The 26,827-nt window shown below is 51.5% G+C and overlaps 1 long non-coding RNA gene across 1 annotated transcript; it reads left to right on the top strand.

Annotated features, from left to right (window-relative positions):
* The first annotated feature begins 10,860 nt into the window (after positions 1-10,860).
* LOC123576452 lies at positions 10,861-16,691 on the top strand. The gene is made up of 2 exons (XR_006701406.1): positions 10,861-12,662; positions 13,243-16,691. It is a non-coding gene; the product is annotated as an uncharacterized LOC123576452 (long non-coding RNA).
* Positions 16,692-26,827: the final 10,136 nt, after the last annotated feature.

Below are 26,827 nucleotides of genomic sequence, written 5' to 3'. Positions count from 1 at the left end.
AGAGAAAAAAAAATACCCGTAACCCCATGTCTCCCGGGGATCATCCTAAAGGGACAAACATCCTGGTTGTTAGGATTGGTGCCTCCTCTGAGTGTGACCCCAAAGTCACAACTCTTGATTTCTTTGCGAGGACACTGTGCGCGATGAATGCATGCCTCACAAGGGGGTTCCATAGCTCCGATAAGATTACGCATTTGAAAATGAGAGAACTCCTTTGTAAATCCTAAATGCCTATATTACACATATAAGGAATTCATACCACTGTCCTCAGAGGTTGCTTTGTGCTCACAGGCGCTGACACTATCCCCCTAAAAACACTGCTTCTCGTGCTAAGTCCCTGCTTTAGAACAGACCATGGATCCCTATGGCCTTTTATCCAAGCCCAAGTGTCTCTGGTCAGATGTGTCTCAGTTCAGAACCCAAACTATGATCGGCACCAATTCTCCTCCATCCAAGTAAATCTTAACACCTTTGGCACGCTTCTTGGTTGTTTTATACTGAAATTTTCCAAATGCCTTCCCTTATACATGACATTTGAGCCCACCTGAAAATGCAAATCACTTCTAACGCCTCATTTAGTATCATTTCCATCAAAGGGCAGCATGCTGGGGGATAGGGGGTAACCTATCCAGAACTAGTTTTATGCATGATAATTACATGACATGTCACTTAAATTTACATCCACCTTCTGTTTTTTTTTTTCGTTTGCAAACTTTTATTTTCATTCCCTACCTCCTTTCCTAAAATGCTTAAAAAATACATTTTGCAAACCATGGGACATGAATGTCATTTGTTGTGTGTGAATTTGCTAAGAAATAGGGTGTACCGCAGCTGTTATTTTTTTCCACATATCCTACTCAATCTGTCATGCGTTTGCTGTGTTTTATAAATATGTGTCATATTTGGAAATATATTGTTCACATATCTTGCATGTTTTCCATTCAAGGCATGCTAAAAATACGGTATCAGTTTGTCAACATGGCTTTCAAAACCAACAAGATCCCCTCATTTGAAAATCCCAACAAAGTCCATAGTCCAGACCAGGCGGTTATTAGAAGACGTTTCCCTTCCTGTTTCTTACGGGGCCACTGTTTGCCTATGTCTCTGAGTCACGTGTAGTTGTGCTTTACGCATCTCAGATACGAAAATATCTTAGGTGTGTGACTCAAAAGCTAGGTGGCTTGCTCAGATGGCTTCATGTGCTAGAATGCATGTTTCAGGTGATACAGGAATACGACAGAAATAACGGCCCAGGTTCCTTCATCACAGGACTGGTCTTTCTGATGAGCCAGCAACAACACACTGCGATAACGCTGCTGGGGCCTTTCCATTAACTGAAAGCTCTGAGGTGTGCAAATCAGAAACTGACCTGGCTTCCAGATCATTAAAAACGCCTGTTTTCTTTCCTGCATCGAGGGTGAAGTCCTGTGGCTTCCCGGAGAATTTTGAACCCAGGCATGGCCTCGTATCTGTAAAGGATGGCGTGGAGAAACTGAGGACAGGGTGGGAGATGTGGAGCATGAAATTTAAATATCAGTTCTCTAAGAAAACAAAAACTTGGAGTGCTCAATTGGTTAAATGTCTGACTCTTGATTTCAGCTCAGGTCATGATCTCGTTGTTCGTGAGACCGAGCCCCATGTCGGGCTCTGTGCTGATGGTGGGGAGCCTGCTTGGGATTCTCTCTCCCCCTCTCTCTGCCACTCCTCCGCTCATGCTCTCTCTCTCTCTCTCTCTCTCTCTCTCTCAAAATAAATAAATAAACTAAGAAAGAATGAAAGAAAGAAAGAAAGAAAGAAAGAAAGAAAGAAAGAAAGAAAGAAAGAGGGGCGCCTGAGTGGCTCAGTCGGTTAAGCAGCCGACTTCGGCTCAGGTCACGATCTCACGGTCCGTGAGTTCGAGCCCCGTGTCGGGCTCTGTGCTGACAGCTCAGAGCCTGGAGCCTGTTTCAGATTCTGTGTCTCCCTCTCTCTGACCCTCCCATGTTCATGCTCTGTCTCTCTCTGTCTCAAAAATAAATAAACGTTAAAAAAAAATTTTTTTTTAAAAAGAAAGAAAGAAAGAAAGAAAGAAAAGAAAGCAAAAACTCACTTGTCCTTTCTAAGCCAAAAGAATAAGGCAACGGTTAAACAAGGAAAATGAGTTGGTGTTCTTCCGTTCTCTCCTTGTTAAATTACCTTCCATTTTATAAAGCACGTCTGTCAGTTTCTTTTAAATAAGGGCAAAATTAGCCTAAGAAATCCATACTCCGGGTCTCATATTTTCAACAGACACTATTATTACACTATCATTATTTATTACATGTTTACTTCCTACATTAATCTGATCTTAACACATTATCAGACGACTGTTTCCTTGCAGGAGGGAAGCTCGCTCTGCAGGCGGTCTCCCCAGCCTGGACGGTATGTGTGTTTGTTTTGTGCAGCTGCACGGATCTGGCTAACTGAGAAGCAATTCTCACGTGACCGAGAATGGCCCCACACTCCTCCCTATCTCACTTCCTTTGTGTGCCTTGTAGAGACATGCAGGGGACCGTGCAAGCCAGCTGTAGAGGCTGCATCAGAGGTTCTGGACCTCAAGTTTAAGGTACAACTTTGGAGGGAGTGTGTAAGGGGCTCTTCTCTCCCCTAACGTGTGCACAGAGAACGCATTCCCCAGTTTATGGGAGAGACGTGGGTGCCTTTCAAGAACGCCTCACTGGTTATCGCCAAAAACAAAAACGAAAACAGGGGCGCCTGGGTGGGTGGCTCAGTCGGTCAAGCATCCGACTTTTGATTTCGGCCCCGGTCGTGACCTCAGTTTGTGAGTCGGAGCCCCGTGTTGGGCTGTGTGCTTGGGATGCTCTCGCTCTCTCCCTGTCTCTGCCCTCCCCCCCCCGGGCCCTGCTGATGTGCGCTCTCTCTCCCGCTCTCTCTCTTTCTCAAAATAAATAAATACCTCTAAAAAAGTAAAACAAAAACAAAAACGGCTGCTGGTGATGTGGTCACGCACCCGCCTTTCGAGACACAAGCACAGTGTGATCCACCAGCTTCCCGACAGTCTGTGTCAGGACAGTTAAGACCTTTGTCCCCACAAAGGTTTGTTGGTCTCTTTTTGCCTGTTCAGCAGACCTGCAAGGGAAGGCAGCTACTATTTCCCTCCCACCCTGCTCCCCAGATAGGGGAAGCTCACACAGCTTTCGGAGGAGCAACTAGAACGGGAACCTAGATTTTTCCGGCTCGTGTTTCTTTTAGCTCGTGTGCTTTCTGAACCGTCACCTACCCACGCTTCCCTCCACCCTCCCCTGTTAAGACCTGCTGGGGGGAGAAAGTGACCTTTTTCAGAGCGTGCCGTGGAGTGCGTCTTCAAAAACATGAATTTATTTCCAATCGCTACATTCTCAGGACCCGTCAATTATTTTTACGTTGTATGCCTGTTGCTCCGCTAAGTAGAAGTCGATGAAAAAGCACGCAGACAACCTTGCTATCCACAGATTCTAAAACGATCCCCAGTGTCCCTCACCCTGGTAATATGTAACCTTCTCCCCTTGAGTGCGAACAGGGCCTTGATTTGCCTTCTAACCATAGAATGCAGCAAAGGTGGAAGGGTATCACTCATCCCTGTGTTTCATGATGGGAGTGGCGAAGGTGAAGGGATTTTGCAGATGTAATTAAGGTCTCTAATCAGGTGTCTTTGGGTGACTCACAGGAGAGATTATCTTGGGTGGGTCTGGCCTAATCAGATGGGCCCTTTAAAAGAAAATCTAGAGGGCCAGAGACAAAGCATCAGATCCTCTCTCGCACTTGCTGGCCTGGAAGAAGCAAACCTACCAGGAGACGCTTGGGAGGAAATGAATTCTGCCCTATGAACTTGGGAGAGAAAGGACCCTGTGCCCAGAGGAGACCCCAGCTCCAGTGGACACACTGACTACGGTCTTGTGAGACCCTGTGCAGAAGACCCAGCTAACCGGTAGAAGATGAGACATAATAAACGTGTGTCACTTCGAGCTGCTGAGCTCACGGCAACTTTACGCGGCAGTAAAAACAAATACACTTAGGATCTGAGAAGCTAGTGCTCGACCCAATTTAACAAATGTCCGTCGAATCCAAGATTTGCCAAGAAACCAAGAATTTTTTTTTGAGCTTCTGAACTATTACATAAATAAGAGGTAAAGGTGATATGTAACACTAATAATTACACCACGGTGATAAAACCAATCTTGTCATTTAGGAACAATAGTGACGGCAGTATTTTCCCGGTCTCATTCTCATTCTCTCCCGGTCTCATACACACAGGTGCTCAACCCGGCGACTTGCGGAAAGGTCCTAGTGGTAACGTTAGCAATCACATTGAGAATCATGGGATGATTATTCCATGAAGGCATTTTTAATTTCTCTCACGGCTCAGAGGGGTCACCTTGGAGAGGAAGAGTGGGTTCTGTGGGAAAATCACAAGAAATGCTTTCCCCGGAACACTAGGATTTCGAGAATACGTCCATCCTAAGCATGCAGACTCTTGGAGACAGTGCCCCAAACAGTACCCGTGCTAGCAGGAACTCAGTAAGCACCTAGTACGTACTCGGCAAATATTGAATATACAAAAGTGGAAACTCATCTTCACTTTTTTTTTTTAAGTTTATTTTTTGAGGGAGGGAGAGGGCACAAGTCAGGGAGGGGCCGAGAAGGAGGAGACAGAGAGTCCCAAGCAGGCTCTGCGCTGTCAGCACAGAGCCTGACGTGGGGCTCAAACGCACGAACCGCGAGATCATGGCTTGAGCCGAACTCGGGAGTTGGACACCTAACCGAGCGAGCCACCCAGGCACCCATCGTCTTCACTTTAAAAATGTCAGATGAAATGGTCTGGCTATGACACGGTCATCAGTGGGGTGGACCAGAAAACTTAGCGATCCTTTCGAATACGAGCTTTTTTCGTAAAAGCGTGGGGTTTTCCTGCTGTCACGAGGGCTGGTGAGCAGAATGCAGCGAGGGCTGCGACAGTAACCTGGCCGGGTGGAGATGGGTCCACCTGCCCAGAGTTGGTGCAACCACTGAGAAGACAAAACCGAGGAAACCAGGTAGCACCAACGGAGCTCACCGGTAGAAGGAACGGAGAATATGCACGTCTGCACGCACCCCCTCCCACGGGAAGGAGGTTTTGCCGTCAAATACAAAAATACAAATTACAATACACAAATAATATTAATAATACAAATATACAAATAATACAAATAATAATACAAAAATAATATTAACGACACAGGATGGGGGTGAGAGGTCGGTTGTCCAAAGCCTCGGGCGGTGGCCGTGTGGTAACCATAAACGGGACGCCAAAGAGAAGCCCAGGCATTTGCTACGAGCTGTGTAAACGTGGCCAGGTCACTTAACCCACCACCCAAGCTTTGGTTCTTCCCATTGAAAACCAGGGATAACGACAGTGCCTGCATCATAGCAAAACTGTGCCGCGCGACCGTGAGACTACAATAATTCACAGTGGCGAGCCAGGGGAGGGAGGGTGCACAGTCAATATTCGTGATTATTATTCACAGCGGTCAGCCTGAAAGGTAAACGGCAGGAGGGGCTGGTTGGATATTGCAATGTCTGGGGAATGCTTCCCAATCTGCCTCTTATTCCAGAAAATTCCACGTTGGTCCCGTGACCCCACAAACACCAGTGCCAGCTGGTTACAACAGGGAGTGCTGGGCCGGCAGAGGCAGCCCTTGTGCCGTGTGTGAGCTGTTGGCCTATTGTCACCGTCCTCGCCTGGGATGGCAGTGGCGGCGGCCTGGCCTTCTTTCCAGTCATGCCCTCCTCCGCCCCTGTCACCCCGCCCCCGGGCCCCGTTCTCTCCCTCTGCTGTGCCCAACAGTGGCCTTCTGTCTCCTTTTTGTTCATGCTTCCGCTGAGCCACACTTACCCCAGTTCACGAGCTCTAGATCTGTCCTCAGAAGCCCCGGATCCCGGAGGTCAAAGCGGGACCAGGCTGGCTCACTGGTGGGCGCTGTGCTTCGCGGGGAGTCGGGGGTGGGGGTGGGGGGGGGCTCCTTAAAACTGAGAACAGAAAAAGCCCCTTTGACCAAGGTGAATTCAAAGCCCCCCACTTCTGGCCACGGCGAAGAAAACAATAATCGTGTGGAGAGGGGGCCGCCCACACTGTAGTGTCTGAGACAGGACCCGAGACCTTCCCGGGAAGGGGAGAAATCCTTTTTGGCTGACTCCCCTGACTCTGTGTTTCCTACAATTCTACAACAAAGATCCAGGAACATGAGAAAAGGAAACTGAGAAAATGTGTCCTGGGATCCCAATTTAAGCCAAGAACAGGACAATGTGGGCCAAATGGAAATGAGGCCAAGAGTACTTTCTTGGGGCCCCAGCTTTTTATTTTTTTTTGTTTTTTCACATGCCCAAACCTGTTTCACTGCTTAGTGTGAACGATAGTTCTGGGATACAGTTCACTACGGGAAAGGAAATTTAATTAGCTCGGGCAAGCTCACCTTCCATCCAAGGTCGACATAGTCAAATGGCACATTAACCGTGATTGCTGCCAATGGATTTGTGAAAAAAGGAATAGAGAGAGGAAGGGAGGAAGCTGGGGGGGGGGGGAGGGGGGGCAGGGGGCGCGGAGAGAAAGAGGGAGGGGGAGGCAGGTGACATACTTTAATTAAGAGTCATACTGACAGAGGTCAACCTACATCATATGCAGAAAGCAACGGTCTCCCCTCCTTGCCACCCAGTCCCAATAAATTCCCAGATCACATTACGCACGTGCATGGACTGCTTTGCCTCACACGCTCTCTATCACATTCACAGGAATCTAAGTGATCAAAGTTCTATAATTAGGTACCAATTGGAAAGGTACCAATAACAACCCACGTTTGTATGCCGCTTTACAGGTCGCAAAACAGGTGCACTGTCATTACTACCTTGGGTTCCTCGTGACCGTGTCAGGGAGGAAGGATGCCCCGTCCCCGTTTTACAAGTGAGGACACTATGCTGAGACTTGCCACCGGGAGGAGGTCACAGAGTTACAAGGGTCCCAGCCAGGACCTGATGCTCAAACTCAAGACCTTTCCCACACCCTGGGAGAACGGTAGGGCCAAGCAAACACAGAGAGGGAAACGGAGGCACAGACTAGTGTAGTGGCTTGACAGATGACGCAGTTGGGAGCATTAGCCCTCAGTTAGAACTCTTCAGAGTTTCAGCTTACTAATATTGACACGATTATCTAAGTTGTCGCGAGAAAGGCCGTATATCAAGAAAGCATTACACTTGGTAGGAATCGGAAGGATTTCGCCGTACGACGTCCTGTCTTCTCCATGTGCTGGTGTGATTATTTCGCATTGAATTATATGCGTCCTATGAATAATGTCATTTCCAGAATAGAAGTCGAGAGCTCCAGGCCCTTTTACAATCCTGGGCAGAGAGTCTGAGCAATCCAGCTCATCTGAATCACCAGAAAGAGGCAAGTCTCAATTTGGAATCACAAAATAGATGATGCAAACGTTTCTCAGCCCTGCAAGGCGAGGGAAGCCTGGGCAGAACCAGGATCCGTCTGGAAGGCTTGGCTGCTTCTCTCCTGCCCGCTTTCCCTTTGACCGGCTGTGGCGTGTCCCCCGGGGCCCGTCCTCCACCTCGAAATTTCCTCGTGAGCTTGATAGTTCGGCCGGCCGGCGGGGCCGAACCAGGGACCTTTGTGCAAGGATGCCGTCTCGGGCACAGGAGAGACACATTCTGCTGACAGCTCCGTTCGGACTACGGCCCTTCGTCAAGGCCCCAGTCCCAATCACCGGCCGTGAGCACTGCAGGCTCTGTGTGTTTTTCTCCTTCTGAGCCCTTTGGTTGCGCTTTATTGTTTTTCCTACTTAGAAATTAGGCTGTCTCCATGATGCGAGACATCCTTCCTTTCTAGAATTTCCAGGAAGCACATTTCCCTCCCACGTGTTAGAGTTAATGTAATTGAAACCAAAGTTTGAGGCCATTTCTCCTAATTCAGGAAAAGTTGCACGCTTGGCAATGCAAATGGAAAGAGACAAAAAAAAAAAAAAAAAAAAAAAAAAAAACCCAAAAAACCTAGTAGTGGATTTTTGCGGTGTTTTTCTCATTTTGGTTGTGTGTGTATGTTTCATAAAGCGCGCAGGAGAATTAAATTCAAAACACAACTGCTGGGAGAGCTAGAAACTCTTGTAATTCATGTTGTGCATAATGCATTTGGCAGGCCCGAGCACAGAAATTTCCAGAAGTGTTTGCGTGGCAGCCGTGCTTAGCCAATTCACATTTTTTAGCCGTCCTGGCCAGCTGCCCAGCCTACAGAAAAAGTCTTGTATCTCCACAAGTTTGGCCGGCCTCTCTGACGGGTGTCCAAACTGCATGGCAACGTTGGATAAGCTTATTTTCAAGAGCCAAAAATCTCCAGCTACTTATATTGTTACCAAATACCAGATGTGCTTAATACAGAGCGAGCAGAGCCAAACCCAGGGTAATCAAATAACCTATCATTACCATTCTCTAAAAACAAAAAATGCAATTGGAACACCAGATTACTGTTTTTCTTTGTTTGCTTTACGCCCTATTACTGGAACCCCTGGGGTGTTGGGAACAGGGCTCGGGCGGGGAGGCCAGCTTTGGCAGCGCAGAAGACGCTGTTTACAATCACACCCTGCACATCTGAAACATGTGTGAGAAAGTCAAGGCCCCAGCAGATTTCTTCCAGCCCCGCCGCTCGCCACGCCGTCCCCGGCAACCCCCCCCCCCCCATCGCCCTTTCCCCGGGGAGGGGCTCTCGCCACCGCCCCGGAAAACACGGCAAAGTTGAGGTGCGCTGGGATTTGACCTTGAAGGAGAGGAATGTAGAGGGAGACGGGAGGGTAAGAGCTGGGACTTCACAAATTAGACAGGATTGCCGGAACGATGCACGGAAGTCCTGAAGGGCTCGAAGGCACATGGGGATGCTGCGTGGCTTTGTCAGAGGTCCTGGCTGGGCTTCAGCTGGTAGACCTCCGAGTATTGAACACAAAAAGCTCCAATTCCATTTTCCCCTCCTCTCATTGCTATAAATTCCTTCTTTCTCCTTCCCTCTCTCCTTCTTCCCCCTTCCTTCCTTCCTTCCCTCCTCCCCTCCTTCCTTCCTCCCTTCCTTCCTCTCCTGCTTCCTTCCCTCCTCCCTACCCTCCCTCCCGTCTCCTTCCTTCCCTCCTCCCTTCCTTCCTCCTTTTCTTCCGTCCTTCCCCCTTCCTTCCTTCCTTCCTTCCTTCCCTCCTTCCTTCCCTCCTTCCTCTCATAATTTTCTGGGAACACCGTGGGAAGAAAAGTGTGGCTGCCACATCCCCTGTTGCTCAAACCTCTAGGCCTTCTGTTTTGCTAATCCTGCCTCCCCAAACTCACAGGTCTGAAGACACGACAAGAGCAAACATTCTTCGCACCCCGAGGAGGTTGGTGACCCCGGTAAATGGCAAGCATGAGCATCAGGGGTGATTAGAGACAGAGATGGCATCTTGCCATATGAAACTGGAGAGCCAGTAACGATTCCGAAAATATCTGTGATCTGCATTAAGACAACTGTATAAATAAAGAACTAAGTGACTCGACCCTTGGAGAGCTGTTTCGAGAAAACCGTTCCTAAAAACGTATCACAATCCAACTGGGCCTTGAGGACCACAGTGCCAAGCCAAACTCAACGAGAAGATGCACAAACTCAACGAGAAGATGTTTTCCTTAGTGTGGAGTCATCGGGGGGATACGCCATGAACTTGGTCTAATGAGCAACGAAATGCTTTGAAAATATTTAAGTGGATGTGTACCGTAAAATAACGTGGAACGGGCGTCTACAATACCTTTTGAACTTTCCTCCTGGCTGTCCTCACACGTTTTACACATCGGGGGTGTTGCTGAAAACTTGAGTGTGAATCCATATGCTAAGTGGAATTAGGTTTTAAATATTCTAGGGGTACTCCTGGCATGGGGGAACCCCGTATCCGTGAAGAAGCCACAGAGAAAGTCAGTACCTACACCAATGGTCTCCGCTCTGTTTGGACGGCCCCCCGCCCCTGCCCTCGGCCTGTGAAGAGCCTTTGAGGACACGCATCAGCAGCGCCTTGCTCTCATTGCTGGGTCAGGGGAGGAAAGGGCCGGTCCTGGGGAAGGGTCAAGGGCAGGCTGTTTTGTTCTCCGGCAGCCACACAGAGCAGGCGAGAGGAAACCACCCAAGTGATGAGCTCTGCAGAGGACAAGTGAAGCCTGAGTCTAAACACAAACGTTGAGCAGCTCATCTCCTTGGAGCTGTTTATATTACATAACTCAAATAAACACAGCAGCGCGAGATCGGTTCCCTTGGCGAGGGCCAGGACCACAGGGCCGAGAGGCAGACAAAGGGCGTCTCCTCCCGCCCCGCTCAGAAACGGGCTTCCTTAAAACAACGACCCGACTACAGCAACACTAATAACACACAGGGGCACACCAGCAGGGTTTAGCAGGATACCCTGAATAAACTAGACCAGAGCCACTCTAATGAGGACCGGAAGGTGTCTTTCTTTCCTCCGGCTAAGCAACAGACCCTGATCAGAGCGAGAAGAAACAAAACTGACCCTGGAATGATTCTTTGCGTTTGCAAAGGAGGGAAGCCAGTCACCTGCGGTGGTTCTCTCAGTACTCAGAGCCGCTGGGAAACCAGGGAGGACCACAGTGGCTACCTGCCCAGGCATCGGAGGGGCAGCCGACCTTCTCAGACTTCAGCCCTTCGCCGCCCTGAGGCAAAACAGGGGGGTACCCCAGCCTCTGGGAAGCATCGGGCAGTTTCCATGGCATCTATGTGAAGAAGAAGTAGAAGAGGAAGAAAAAAAGAAGTTTCCAACTCAGTAAATGAGCACAGGCGCACAGGCCTGACTGACGTCTGAACGAAATCAGAGAGCCTTGAAATTGAGAGCAGGCGAGAACCTACTGAAACCTTCTTTCTCGTCAGTGGCCTGCAGTCTCCTGGGACACAAGCCCTATCGTATGCCAGGGGACAAGAATAGAACCAAAAATTGAGAACACAGCCCTTAGCACGGGCTGATGGCATTGGTTGCCAACAGTTGCCCCATTAGTAGGCTATGGGGACATGCTAGGGAACATTTTCTCTACGAGGCTTGGGTTTAAAAATATATCTTGCTTCAGAGCTGGCCCTAGGCGTGGCTGGGGAGTAAGAGCCTCCTTTTTCCGTGCTGAGAAGGTGCCAGTCACTCTGTGATTCACTGCCGATCCCTTACCCCTCTGAGCCTGCCCCTTACGTGCCATGTGACAGTCACCCAGACCTCAACCCGGCCCGTGGCAAGTTAGTGTTTCAGACGATTCCTGGATGGAAGCCACGCTCCAGGATCGCCCTCCCCCGTGAACTTGCTAGATGCACGCAGGGCCAGGGCTGAAAGACGGTGGTCATTACGAAGGGCTCTGACCTCTTCTCACCCTGTGGATGTGTCCCTGGAGACATTTCTCTCTCCATTTCCTTATTCCCAGACGGAGGCAACAGTTCCTGCCCACGTCCCAAGGATGTTTAGAAGTCATGGCTAACGGAAATGACCGAGAAGCTCTTGGCAGATGCCCAGTTCAGAATCGCGTGCTGAATGACGGCCTCCCTCACCCACCCTCTGTCCCGCATTACCTACGTGCCCTGCTCTCACTGCTCTGCTGACCGCCCTGGGGCGCGAAGCCGGTCTGCCCAGAGGTCCTGGGGTCCGCTAGAGAAGGTTCCCTTTGCGGGAACCACTGCGATCCCCGCATGGCCGAACTCGTATTCCGGGTCGGAAACAACAGGTGATAGATGAGCTGCAAAAGGCTGAAAGGCTGCCAGCATCGGCCGCGGGCACCCAGGCCTTGGCGCCCCTTCCCCCAGAGGGGGTGGGAGTGAATCAACCGACATGGTGGGGTCAAGTTTGAGTGTGCCTCGGCGAAACCCTGGGGACCTCCTTTCTTGAAAAACAACTGGGACAGGGTGACAGCTGTTCAAGGATGCCGAAGAAAAGGGTCCCCCGGGGAAACCTCCCCAGGGAAGTCTCTGCCTGCAGGAGGCTGTGAGTGACACAGAAGACAGTCGGCAGGAGTGGGCACAGCCCGGCCCGGGTGAACTCTCCAGGTGGCCAGCGATCGGAAGCACCGTGCACATGTAAAATCTGGCAGTAACGAGGACCGCGGTGGCAGCGGTGACATTGACTATCACAGACGGTGGGGCCTATCGAACCGTAGACCGTTCTGAAGCTGTGGCCCCTGTAAGGACTTGGCTGCAAAATGGCTACCATATTGGAATCGTCACAGCTCTTTTGGCCTTTATTTATTTTTATTTATTTGAGAGAGAGAGCAGGAGAGGGGCAGAGAGAAAGAGAGAGAATCCCAAGCAGGCTCCACACTCAGCATAGACCCCAACATGAAGCTCAACCCCACGACGGTGAAATCACCACCCAGAGGGACCACGTGACCCTCCCCGTTTGCACACGGGCCGCCGCCTCTGAGGCAGGCTGGGAGAATTCCTCGTGTGGAAGTCACCGGACTTCGATCCCAAAGACCTGGATTTGACTCTGGGATCAACCACTTCCTGGCAGTGTGAACTGGGCCACAGCAGCTAACCTTCCTGAGACTCAATGGTCCCATCGATAGACTGGAGCAAACGATGCCTCACCTCGGGGAGGTGAGGGGCCGTCAGAGGAAGCACGCAGCCCCAGGAGGTGAGATAAATCAGCAAAATCCGAATCTGGGTACAGGCGTGACCTCTTAGCTTCGGAGGCGAGAAGCCTCACGGTCACCTGGCAGGTGGGGGCAGCTGGAGGCCTCGGCCTCGGCCTTGGGAGCAGGCGTCGAGCCCTGGAAGTCAGCCTGCCCACCTCCCCCTGAGAGCTGCCAACAGGGCCGGAACAGGATCTGCTCGTCCCCTGTAATCCGGAGCATTTGCCACCAGGTTGCAGTGGCCTCTTTGACAGTTTCGCAGGTGACAGATCTTCCTCCATGCTCTCCTGGGCCCATCGCGCTCCCGGCCGCAGAGGGGACGCGCCCTCTTTCGGGCCCCCAAGGCACCCCCCCCCCACCCAGTGGAATCGAAGGCCCCCAAAAGAGCACAAAGGGGAGTGCCCTGGGCACCAGGGAGAACGAGCCTCCTTGTATTCTTTCTAGATGAATCTCCGGGCCTGCAGCAGCCCAGGGCGCATCCCAGGCCTGCAGCAAACCTGTCCGCTGCGGGGCTGTCTCGACACGTTGTTTGGAAAGTCAAGATTTTCAATGTAAACTTTGTTCTCCCTTTCCTTTCTTCAGGGATTGATTCACAGATGCGGCTTCGTGCCCCGCTTCCTCTCCACGGCTCCGGTGCCGAAATCCGAGGTCACACGACATCGCTGTCAGAACAAGTCCACGCCGCCGCTGTCCCATCCGAGAGGCCCGCGCCGGGGCGGCCTTGGCTCCTGAGCCTGCCCTGGTGTAGGGTTCTCGGTGGCACTATTTTTGGCAGATTTTTTTTTTTTTTTTTTATCCTTGCTCTTTATCACAAGCCTGTCGGGCAAATGACAGAGGAATTGCAAGCTTGAATGGGCTTGTCTGACAGGCCAACTTTCATCCCGGGTGCTGCTGCCTGACTTTGAAAAAGGAACTCTGGGCAGAAGAGAGTAATTTCACACTGATTCCTCGCCGTAATTTGCTTTGGGGTTGAAAACGTCGCGTTTCAATCATCCCCGCTTCGCGCTGCAGGGGAGAAGACGGGCCACGCGTGCAGGTGACGCGTTTGCCGCGGGCCCGCACCGAGACGACTGCCTGCCTCTGAAGCAAGAGCCCTGAGACACACAAGCAGGCACCCCAAGGAGCTCTCCACCAGCCACAAACGAGTGCCTTCGGAGGAGCCCATAAGAAATGGGTTCTGGCAGAAAGAGAGAGCCGCCTAGGACGTGGAGCCTCATATCGGACACCTCCATCATTCAAGAATCCATTAGAACGTCTTTCTCCCCCAGGCCCACGTTCCGCGGAGGAGTTGGGTGGCTGTAGGCAAACCGCAAACATAGGAGGGTCCGAGACAAGCGTGCTCAGCTCGGACAGGCGTGAGCTGGGAGGTACGGGAGGGAAGGGGAAAGTGGCGTCCAGGCCAATGACAGCTGGCGAGGCTGTGCGTGAGGCATCCGCCGGGGACAAGGACAGGGGCTCGTGGGGAGGTCAGGGGACGTGGTCGTTCCCGGGTCAGCGGCAGGAAGCGGTGACTTCTCCCGCGTCATAAACCGTCCCATCCTTCGCCACCTCTCGCCACGCTTACTCAAGAGGCCACACTGCCTGACACCTGCTGATTTTTCCTGGGATGGCTTCGAAATGGTTCATGTCCTTAATCTTGCTCCTCAACTGGATTGTAAGCTCTCTGAGGTCAGGAACTCATACCTAACCCTCTCTGCGTGCCCCGAAGCTCCTGCCTAGGGCTGAGCACAAACCAAGACTCAATAACCGCCTGGAGTCTATCGGAGACTTTCACACACCGCTGACAAAGATTCAGCGGTACTGGAGGGTTTGAGCCGTGATCAGCCAGCGTATCTCTCAGCGGACGAATCCAAGCTTGTTCTCGGCGGGACATCAGGCTATTGACGGTCTATCCAGCCGGACTTTTGGGCCTTCTTGGCCACGCCTCACATGCTGTAGACTCCAGCTGTGTGGAACCGAATGCTCTCGGCGCCTCTGTGCCTTTGCACAGGCTGATCCCTTGGCCTGGCTGCCCTTCCCTCATTCTTCCATCCGTGGACTTGGCGTTTCGGCTCCAGGTCAACCTGCCCCTTCCCACAGGGCGGCCGGCATCCCTTGGGCAGAGCTGGTGAGGCCTCCGCCTGTGGGTCCGGAGTACTTTCCGGAGGCCTGACAGGACAGGTGGCCTGGCGGCCCTGCCATCCGGTTGACGCAGTCTGCTTGACCGATCTGCCCCCTTCGTCATCTCTCAGCTTTGGCTCTCGGCACAGTGCCTGGCACTTGGTAAAGGTTTATCGAATGCATGTGTCTCCCACATTTGGCCTATCATGGCGACGGCAGTCAGGGCCCAGCACGTCATGTGGGGACATGGCAAAAGACGTGAGACCAAACGAACGCTTCGGAGGGAAGCAAGGCCCTGGGGCCCTCCCGATAAGCTGGGGCACCTGGGACCAACCCCCGGCTGTGAGGTTGAGGGAAGTGACACTTGCTTTCCAGAGCCCCGGCCTCATCTCGGGACCTCACTCCACCTTGTGGGGTTTCCAAAACGTCATGCAACCTTCTCATGGCCTTTAGTGACACGGCCGGACCGGGCGATTACTCCTGGGCTCCAGCGATGGGTGCGGGGTGTGACCAGGCAGCAGCAGTGTGTCGGGCGGAGAGGGTGTGTTACCCCTGGATGCGGGGGAGGTGGCGAAGATCGTGGACTCCAGCCTGGCCTCACACCCAGCCCCCACCCCTGCCCCGCCGCGCGACGCGGTGGGAAGGCCTCAGCTTCCCCGCGCATAAAGGGTGAAGCCACCCCCACGGGGTCGTTCAGAAAGTCGGGCAAACGGACGCGTGTGAGCATCGAGGGGGATGCCCGGCACGTGACGATGGCTCCCGAAAAGCCAGCCCCCGTCATTTGGAACCGGAAGATGAGTGTCACAGCTGGCTTTCTCCACTTGCAGGTTGTGGGACCTGAGTGGGTCAAGGTGTCTTACCTCTCCACTCACATTCTCTGGTTCCTGAGAGGAGGGTGGGACTGCTGCCCTCACTGGCTGTCTTGAGACGCAAGGAGATAGTGGGAGGGAATGTGCTTTGCAAGCCGCGCGTTTTCCTGGGGTAGCTGTGAGTTGCCTGTGCGAAGGCACTGAGAGGTGAGGAGACCTTGGAGATCCTGCCACGTGAGAGCTACCCCTTAATGGAGACAATGACCGTCTAGTAACCAAACTTGTAATTTCTGTAAAGCGCATGTTTTGACAGCCGCCTGGGGTTGGGGGAGGAGGTCTATTAGCGACCCGTAGGCAAAACTGTGACTCTCCCAATGCCAAGTTCGAGTCTGAGGGTCCACTTGGCTGAGCCACGGTTCCCAGACATGTAGTCAAACATTATTCTGGACGTGTCTGTGAGGGTGTAGCTGGATGAAATTAACATTTAAATCATTGGACTCTGATCCAATGTCCTCTAGAATGTGGGTGGGCCTCATCTAATCAGTTGAAGGCCAGAATTGAACAAAAGCCTGACCCCCCCACCCCACCCCCACCCCCCCCACACACCCATCCCCACGCAAGAGGGAATTTTGCCGGCAGACTGTCTCTGGACTTGAACTGTGGTATTGACTCTTCCCGGGGTCTCCAGCCGGCCAGCCTACTCAGCAGACTTTGGACTTGCCAGCCTCCATAATCACCATAATTGTGCTAATTACCTAAAATCTCTCTCTCTCTCTCTCTCTCTCTCTCTCACACACACACACACACACACACACACACACACTGTTGGTTCTGTTTCTTTGAAGAACCCTAATATACCCATAAACATTTGGAGTCCTCAGATAGCTTTAAACTATAAACTCTAACAGTCCCAGTGAACACAGATTTCCCAGGGAGGCCAGTTTCAAACACTAGCCGATCCTAAGCGTGACTTTGTCCTGCCTCGCCCGTTCCCTCCCATGGAAACCACACATGCCCCCTCCTTCTGCTCCCTGACCGCCCCCGGTGCTTACCCAGGAGACCCTGCATGGTGTCCCGTGCTCTCTCAAGGGAACCGTGACTATAATAAAATCTTTAAAATTTCTCAGTCTCTCTCTGTCTTCACCTGCATCTGGTCTTTCCACACCTCACCCAAGGTCATGTGATAAAACAGACAGTGACTGCAGCCCAGCCCTAGGGGAACCGTGGGCCAGCCTCCAGGGATGGGCAAGTAGGTTATTTGGCCCCGTCACGTGATGCCCTGCTAGATGCCACGGTACCACTCTATGTGAGATCGAGGGCTGACAGAGAGGCAGTCCGCTTCTGCAAGAATCGTTCCTTGCAGAAAACAGCAATCATCATCCTCATATAAACACGATCTGGCCCTCCAGAGAGCCATGTCCCCAAGTGAGAGCAAATGTGCGTCCAGAGGAAGCGTATTTACCTGCTCGCTCAGGACCCACAGCAGCCTCGGCGCCCTGTTCCCGTTCCTGTCTCTGTTCCTCAGGGCGCGTTCCTGAAGCATCTGTGTCTGAGAGCTCATTCACCTCACCTGCGGGGAGAGGAGGGCGGTGACCTCCCAGGAAAGAGTTAAATCCCCCTGGGTGACTCATAAAGTCACAGAATCACACAATTACAGAACCTGAGAATTTCAGAGCCTGGAAGGGAGCTAACAGGTCATCAGGGTCCAACACCCCTCATTTTGAGAAGGAAACAAATAATCCCAGCTGAAACAAAGACTCCCCACTCACCTGCAGTCCCTATTATAGAGTCCCAAGCGAGGGCTAATTTGACCGTGGAATCGGAGAACAGCTTTGACCTGCAACCAGAGTTCATTTGGTGGGATTTCTCGCTGACTGAGTAATTGACGCAAGGGTGCATCCCCCCTCTGTCCCGGTTAATCTGCCTATTGTCCCCGTCCATCTATCCCGCACCCCCACTAAGAACCGAGGCAGGTACAGGAGGAACACAGCTTTGGTTTGCTCTCACTTCCTCCTCCTCCTCCCTTTCGGTTCTCCTCTCCGACTGAGGCTGAAGATTGAAGAGTTGTGGGAGCCGGCTCAGCCCAGGGGCGGGTGCGGAAGAAAGGCCAGCAGCAGCCAGTGTCACGGTGGCATCTTTGAAACTCTCCGAGTCACTCACACGCCCGCGGTTACAGGCAGGACTGCTTGACAGAGCGGATGTTAGAAGGCACCTGATGAAGACACCCCAAATAATAAGGGGCTGAAAACAAGCGCACCTCTGGTCTTCAGGATGTCTTCCGATGCCAGGACCGGGGGGGGGGGGGGTGCCGCGGGACGGCACTGAGGACAGACGTAAATGAACCACCGCCATTGGGGGCCGTGCCTTCCCCATTCCCCATGGCCAGGGAAACTACCCACCAGGCCCCTGCTGGGGGTCACTGAGTTAAACGCGACAGCTGCTTATGAAAGGGCCTGGGTGAATCCACGAGATCAGTAATGACGCTGCTTTTTACAGGAGCTAAGAGAAGGGCAATTAAATCTTCCGCTTCGGGCCATATAAACTGATCTCCACAGGAGGGCAAGAATTAATTTAACTCCAAACACACAGGCCCGCCCAAGCCCTCCGACAGCCTTGTATAATGGACCCAGCGCATGGCGGGGAAGACAGAGGGAAGGCAGCAAGATTTGTTCCAAGCGCCAGGGATTAGCCAGCACACAAATCAGGAGCTTGAACTTGATGGGCCTCAAGGCTGATCCAGTGTGGCAAATCCCGGGCTTCTTACGGCTTCTCTCCGTACTTGGTTTATTACACACAATCTGTACAGGGGCTGTTTCCACACTTAATGGCAATCCTGAATCACTATCTATTTCCCATCTTCGCCTGCAAAATAGCAACCCAGAGCGAGTGCTGCACCATAAATACTGGGCCCCATAAAGCCACTGCTGTATAGATTTGCCTTTTTGTGCGTGTGTGTCTGATTCACTCGCGCTTTGGCCGCCTTCCAGGCTCTAGGAGAGGAAAAAACCATCCCGAGCATCCCAACAGCCTCATTTTGATCTGTGATACTGAGCAACTCATTTCCACTTCACAGGCTCTGCTGAGCTGTGCCACAGAAAGACAAATCCCAGACGTGGAAGGGGCGGGAGGAGGGGGAGGGGGAGGGGCCGGCGGGGAGGGAGGACGGTGGAGGAGAGGGAGGGAGGGAGGGAGAAGATGAAAGCAGAAAAGGACCGCATTTATTAAGCTGTTTTTCTTTTGGTGAAAAGAAGCATTTATCAGTGATTTCATATATCATGTGAGAGGTGGCTTCCTGCCAATTTCCAAGAATCCAAACAACCCACTGACATCATATGCTAAATATAGCTCAGCCTTTGCTTTAGGTGAATAAATAATGCCGCTGGAAAGGAATAGGTTCTCTTCAGTTACATGTTTATTATGATCAGGCTGTCAGGCTTGTGTAATCAAGAGAATAATGCCCGGTTCCAAGGAGGGATTGCAGGCTATGAACTCTTCAAACAGTTTCGGGAGGGGAACGATAAAGCCTCATTCTGATGGCCTTTCCAGATGGCCAGCTGAGCCTGGCCCTGAGAGGGGAGGTGGGGGATTCAGGTGTCGTGGGTCTTCAAAGCCCTGATGAGAGCGTGTGCGTGTGCGTGTTCCCATGTCTGCCCTGTCCTCTGAACCAGCAAGGAAAGGTGGCTGATCCCTCTGCGGGAAATGCACAGAATGAAGACATTCAGAGGCGCGGGTGTGGTCCCGAGCTTTCCACGAGGCTGGGGTGGAGGCGAGCGGGAGCTGGAAAAAAGAGCAGGCTGTGGTAGGTGGGAAGGATGGCCGAGGAAGGCCCTCCCTGTGTTCTGCGGGCCTTCAGGTAAGGGGGCTCGCCTAAGGGCGTCTGGAGATCCTACCCCACTGCCCTCCGGCCTTTGATTCCACCCCCCTGGAGCTTCTGCGTCTAGCATGTTGTGTCAGAGCCACCTGAAGAATTAAGGTTTCTAATGAGCCCCAGAGATGCTGGCCTGCCCCGAGCTCACCCAGGCTCGTGGAGGACAGAGGGAGCCACGCTAAAGGGCTTGCAGGTACTTGGGGGGGAAGCGAGCAGCTGTAGGGAGAAGAAAGGACAAGAAAATCAGCGCCGAGAGATAAGGAGACTGTGAATCAAAATAGCTGCTGGAAGGTGTTGGATCTCTACTAACATCTGCAAGATTTCTCTTCCCAGTCACGGATACAATAGAGGTGGTTACTATGGAAACGTGAAAAGCGGCAAGGGGAAGGGCGAGGGCTGGATAGAAAGAGGAAAGAGGAAAAGGCGTACAACACTTTTAAATCGTCAAAGAGGGATACGAGGGCAGTTTCCATCTCCGTTAGGAGAATGGAAGTCATTGAGCCCAGGGAGCGGTGAATACTACGCAGGACGGGTGGGGTCAGGCACTCGCAGACACTGTGATCCCTTCCCCCACCCCCGTAAGCCCGGGCATTGAACCTGCTCCCCTGCAGTTAAGATCACCCACCGGAAAAGCATTTCGGGCCGGTAAACTCTGCTCCGTGGGGTTTGGCCACGGCCTTCCATAACGACCTTGGAGAGATCAGGTCATTTCTCTGTGCCGTGGTTTCATCACCTACCTGCCTCCCAGAGAGGAATGACGAAGCACTTTGCTCAAGAGAAGAGATGATGGCGCAGTTTAAGGGCACGAGCATGACGGAGCCCCCAGCGCGGCCCGCGGGGGGCCAGGAGGGCTGCACGGGCCCACGCCGCGACTGAGCCTCCCAACTTTGCTTCCTTTCGGGGCCGGTGTTAGTGGCACGAAAGCGTTTTCTGAGGCTGAGGAGAATTTTAACAAGCCGCTTACCTTTTATCCAGAATTCGCAAATACACTCCTCTAGACACTGGCGCTCTCCGATGTAAATATAATGTGAACCTCAGAGGCCGCTTAGATTTTCCTAGGAGCCATATTTAAAAAAGTAAAAAGAAAGAACATCAATTGCTCTATACCCTCAATATATCTAAAATGCAATCATTTCAGTATGATCCATATAGAAATCATCAGTGAGGTATTTTATATTCTTTTTTTTTTTCCATACCAAATCTTTGAAATCTGGTGTGTGTTTTATACTTGTAACACATCTCAATGAGCCACGTTTCGAGGGCCCACTAGCCACAGTGGCTACTGCCTACTGTATTGGACATTGCAGCTCTAGAATTTTCTATCCTATGAGGAATACAGAGAGGTAAGAATACAAAAGAGGTCCATTTTGCTAGGACGCTAAATTCTAACCACTTGCCTTGTATCACTATTGGAACAATAAACACACACACACTTTGAACAGGTGGTCAGTCTTGAATATTCCTCTTTGCCGTTGAACGGTGAACATTCTGTGATTAAGATGAAAGTTGATGGGCCAGTGAAATCACACAGACTCAGCTCAAGCCACGTCTCTGTCACTTCCTGAGTGTGACTTTCTGAGTTTTCCCCAACCATACAATGGGAATTAGTGAGGCCGCCCAATCGCTTTTCGGAGTAAATAAGATAATGCCCAACGCAAGACCCAGCACGTAGTGGGTGTTGTTAGGGTAGCTCACTTCCTGTCCCTGGTCTCCGCGCTAGTTTACCAGTCCGCCCTGGACCGTCTATTCTTCTCCAGGCCTCTGTGAATGAAGAAACTAGAACTGTGCATGTCTTCGCGTGCGGGAAACCACTGGAGGTAGAAAAAAAACACTGTAAGGATGGACATCGACTTATTCCACGAATTCAGCGCAAGTAATAGCTGGGTGTTTTCCCAGCACTGAAAGACACGAAGACTAGCCATTCCAAGTTCTTCTTGGATGGCCGTGGACTACACGGTAAGAGACTTAGAAAAGATAGTCAAAATACATCCTTCAGCTTCCGTGCTGTGCTGTCCAATTCAGTAGCGACTAGTCACATGAGGCTATTGAAACTGACATTAGTTAAAACGTAAACGTTTTATTTTCTTGGGCACACTCTCGCCACATTTCAGGGGCTCAGCAGCCCCACGGGAAAAGGGGCTGCCGGTTGGACTGTGCAGGCACGTTTCATCACAGAAATGCCACCCTGGGGATTTCAACCATTCATTCAATATGCAACCAAATATAAAACTCAGAGAGAGTAGGACATCGTGAGCGAGCCAGTCGAAAGCCAGACGAGATGGGTTCAATCCTGACCTCAGCACTTCCCAGATAAGTCAACTTACGTAAGTTTCTTAACCTCTCGGTGCCTCCGCTTTATCATCTGGATAATGGGGACCATGTTAGCGGAACTTAATTCAGTGGGGTGTTGTCACTTAAGGAAAGAAAGGCACGTGAAGTGCTTCCCACAGCGCCTAGCATGTTGTGAGTGCTTAACTCACATTAGCTATCAGGACTAATTACACCATATTCACTACTTCCCAACATAAGGGAGGGTCGGGATCATACTTAAAGGTGAAGGTACCCTGGATTAACCCAAAAAAGCTTCCCGGAAGAGGTAATCCCTTGAGCTGTGATTCAAAGGGAGTCCTGCAAGCATTCAAAACCCTCGGTGGGCATTTATCGAGCATTTACTGAGTATAAGGCGCTGTTATCAATGCAGAGATGATACGAAAAGCTCCCTTCTGCCCAGAAGTCCTCGAGGAGGACAAAAAATAGTGTTGATATGAGCAAGGGCCATGAAAGACTTAAGCACTGAGTGCCAGGTGAGCCTGGAGAGGGAGCCTGTGACTGAGCTGCTGAGACTTCGGAGGGGTGGTCCCTGAGTAGACCCTTAGAGGGCTGGCAAATGGCAGGCAGGTGGAGGGAGGCAAAACCGATGAGTGGCCGGGCCTTAGGCGGTGACTAAAGTCACCCGTCCCAGCCTCTGAATCTCTAGGGACAGTTAATCAGCTTCTCGCTGGCTAACAAGACAGATTCCAGCCTCTGCACGAGCACCCCCTATGTGGACAGAGCCCCTCAGGAGTAAGGGGAACCACCCAACACCACCCCCAGCCCAGCAGCCCTGGGGCCCGCCTGACTGCCCACCTCACCGCAGAGATGGGAAAACGGGGAGACGATCAAAAACGGCTCGACTCTAAGACAAGTTTGAGCACGAGGAGTCCGGGCGACTCGCCCCATTACTATTCTGGTCACCATTCATTCTTTCAAAGTTGGAAGTTTTGCACAGACACCAATGTTTCCTCTGAAAAGGGCCAGCACGTCCCTGAAGGCCACCGCGGGGGTCAGGATGGGCCTGTTTGTCTAGTATCGACAGGCCGACGTGCCAGGCTGCTGCCCCCAAGGGCCGGACCGGTGTGCCAGTCAGGTACCGACAGCCAAGTTGGAAAGGAAAGTCAGAAGAGCATGTCTGTGGGGGCTGGGAAACTCTGAGGCTGCCGACCGCCCTGGAATATCAATGGGCCTGCACAGGCCTGACAGTCAGGAGGCGGGAGGCCAGACCAGCCTCCCTGCAGGCCTCTCCCAGCACCTGAGGCTCACGCCCTGGAGATTAGGTAACTGGGGTCCTTAATGGGTGACGGATTGAGCTCACGACCTTCATTTATGCCCCAGGATGGAAACACTGCATCTCCCCTCAGGAATTCTGCTTTCTTCCCTGCTTTCTCCTGTTCTTGCCGGCAGCCATCAGAGGAGGAAGGGGCCTTTCCAAAGATCTGGGCCTCCTGATGTCACCCGGCGTCCAGCCTCAGAGAGAGAGAAATGATGGGAGACGCCCTGAGGGTGACCAACCAGCTAGGGTCGTCTGGAACTACCCTTAGTTTTAGTATCAGTAAGGCCCTCAGTCCTGGGCCAACTGGGACAGTGGGTCCCTTGCCTCTCGTCCAGCTTCCTGCTTGGCCCTCAGGGCCCAACTTGAGGTACTGACTGAGCAGCAAACATAGCTAGAGACTTCCATGAAAGGATTGGCCTTCCTCTCCCAACAAAGAGCTCTTTATGTTCTAGTCAGCGAAGGAAAAGCCTGCCAAGGCCGTTTACGCCCCTGCCTCAGCTGCCTGACCAGGAAGAAAAGTTGGTCAGGAGACTCAGAGGCCGGGGGAGAAAGGCCACACCGCACAGTGAGAGCTGCCTGAGGCGGGTGCCTGGTGCCCCGCCCTGCTGGCGATCACACAGTGTTTGAGCTTCGGGTCATCAGAGGCCCAGATAGGGAAAGGGCACAGGAGGAGACGGCCGGGCATCACGTCCAGGTCCCTGCATGTGCGCGCAGGGATGCGCTAGTAAACGTTTAACGGGCCCTCTAGGGTGGGGGGCGCGGTGGAGCCCAGGGTAGCATTTGCCCATTTCTTTGGTGTAAACGTTTCACGGCTGATTTCCAGCCACCAGTGTGATGCCGCTGAACACAGAATGTGAAGAGATGCACGTAGTTGGCCGTGACGAGCAGGGCCGGCTGTGTCCCTATGCTGTGCGCGTGGTCTGGCTGTGCCCACTGAGCGATAAGGCCAAGCCCTGCACTGGGCGACGGAGAGGAGGCTGTCACTTCATGCCAGGGGGAGGGCGGGAGTTCCCAGTGCCTTCAGCGGCACCAGAAACCTATCATACTCTCTGTTACTTGTAAGCGTGTTTCGGGAAACAGGAGTTCTAAGGGACCAGTTCCGAGGAAATGCGTGGGTCTATTGGTGGCTGCTGTAGGATCCATTCTCTAGCAAGCCAAGGCAGAATCAGATCTGCATTTGTCTATGCAAACGGTAGGGAATGCACAAAGTAGTGTGACACTCCAAAAAACAAAAAAACCAAACAAACAAAAAAAAACAAAAACAAACAAACAAAAAAACTAAAAGAAAAGCAATTATTTTTCCTCACCCCTAGAAAACACTGTTTTTGTGGCTGTAACCTAGAATCGATTATTAAACCCCTCTTTTGTATAAAGCATAACTTGTAGTAAACGCCAAGAGCGTCGTTCATTTCACTTAATGATAAATAAAATGATGTTTGACCAATTTGATGAAGACAGTAAGTCAAACTTAGACGTGCTGGCATTTGATGTTGCTGAAAGCACAAATCTTATTGAAAAGCTTTTTGCATTTGAAATATGCCAAGTGCAAACAAAATTTAGTAGTGAAAGTAAAGTTAAATATTTAATGACATAATTAAGTCTTATTAATGGTATGTTCTTTATTTTGCCGATTAAATATTCACAACGATTATCATCTCTTTCATCTTTATTACTTAAACCATGTGTTTTTCATAATTATTTGTTAGGTATTTTCATTAACATTTGATGAATATTAATAGTTAAAATAAAAAACAGTTTTTATTTCTGTGGTAATGACTTTACAGGGATAATAATATATAACTAAATGTTTATTGTGTGTTCCACTTGCTAATATTTAGATCACTGGTTCTGTTGCCACCGAGTGGAAACGTGGAGCACTATGGGTGACAAATGACAATCGCCACAGTCTGCCATTATTCTTTCTTTATTTATTTAATCCACTATTCTTAATGTAGCTTCTCTGTGGGACTAATATGAATTGCCAACTTACACATAAAACTCATAAGTAGTATTTGGGGTTTAATCCTTCTCTGGTGTTAGTGATGGCTTGCCTCTCAGGCATCTTAATTTATTTCCCATTTTCACCCCATTTTCCTCACCATTTTGGTCCATCAGCGTTCATGCCGCTCTGGCGCATTCTCTCTCCGTGACATTGAAAGCTCAGACCCCATTGGGGCGCCCAGGGGGCTCAGTCGGTTAAGTGTCTGACTTCCACTCAGATCCTGATCTCACGGTTTGTAAGTCAAGCCCCGTGTTGGGCTCTGTGCTGACAGCTCAGAGCCTGGAGCGTGCTTTGGATTTTGTGTCTCCCTCTCTGTCTCTCTGTCCCTCCCCCACTTGTGCGCGCTCTCTCTCTCAAAAGTAAATAAATAAACATTAAAAAAACAAACAAACTTAGACCAATAGCCTCTCAGATATTTTCCTTCTGGCACAAAGGGCCGGAGTTTTCCATCCTGGACAATATGAAGCAAATGCACGTGGCTCTCCTAATTTTCCATTCAGGCAGTATTTGCAGAGAGCAAACAGGAGCGGGTCTAATCAACATGACGGCATAAAATGCATATGGCGACCATCGCTTCCGGCGCCAAGTGTGGCGGCCATATTGCCATCAGCACCACACTCCAGAGAGCCCGTCGCTTCCGGGCAGCCCGGGAACTGTATCTTCCCCACCCCCACCTCCCGTTCCCACACCTTGTGCTGCTGACCCCCTTGAAGGCTTTCTGAGGCTTACGTGCATTTTCCCTGGGGATGACCATTGGGGAAAGAATGGTGATGTATTATGGCCTTACGGTTGGGCCCACAACCACAGAAGCCCTCGTCCGGGTCCCTGCTTAGCATTCTGGGACCAACAAGGCAGGCATCAGGGTGCAGACAGAGTCGTGCCAGGTAGGACACGGTGCCCTTTGGCTTTCCTCGCACAGCCTTTCCTCTTCTGCAGAAGGCATCTGCATTTTTAAAGCCACAGCCTGTTCTCCAGAGCTCTAAGCAGGAGTGAGGAGGGTTTCTAGCCAATGACAACCTACAGGTAGTTTATGATTTCGGTTTAGGAGAACCCGAATTCATTCCATTTCCTGAGAACCTACCACGCTCGGCCCTTTTGGAGGGCTCTTTCTGCCTCTCCCGAAAACCCTGCAGAGAGGAAGAGATCGCCCCATTTTTATGGGGAGTGAGGTGAACACCCTAAGGTCTCACAGCTGGTGATGGGCACGGCTGGGGTTCTAAGACACAGAGCCAGGACTTTCTGGCTCAGAATCCTGTGCGAGTCGACACTACCTCCCTCGTCAGCTACTCGTCTCCGCGGTTATATAGGACACGCGCTCCAGAGAAATCTCATTGTTAAGAAAACCTGAATACAGACAGGCACAGGGAAAGGAATATGTGCCACCTTATTCGTGATGTGCAGGAAGAGAGCGTGGGTGTTTCCTGGCCCCACTGCCCTTATGCGCGCCAACTGTTTGGCCTGGATGGGAAAACACCGTGCCCTGCTCTCAGATCTGTACGTGTGAGAGCTGGTCTCCAGCTAGACTGTCTTCGGCGCTCTGAGAAGCGGCCAGCCTTAGGTGTCCGCGTGTCCCCCCCCCCCCACCCCCCAACAAACCGGTCCTAGAGTATCTAAAACTCACACTTTAATGTCTGCTTAAACCATTTTCATTAACAAACGTACCAGTTCAGGATGCCCGGGTGGCTCAGTCGGTTAAGCGCCGACTTCGGCTAGGGTCATGATCTCGTGGTCCGTGGGTTCGAGCCCCGTGTCGGGCTCTGTGCTGACAGCTGGGAGCCTGGGGCCTGCTTGGGATTCTG

Source organism: Leopardus geoffroyi, chromosome D2 (genome assembly GCF_018350155.1).
Source record: "Leopardus geoffroyi isolate Oge1 chromosome D2, O.geoffroyi_Oge1_pat1.0, whole genome shotgun sequence".
NCBI lineage: Eukaryota > Metazoa > Chordata > Mammalia > Carnivora > Felidae > Leopardus > Leopardus geoffroyi.
This window is presented reverse-complemented; position numbering and strand designations above follow the sequence as displayed.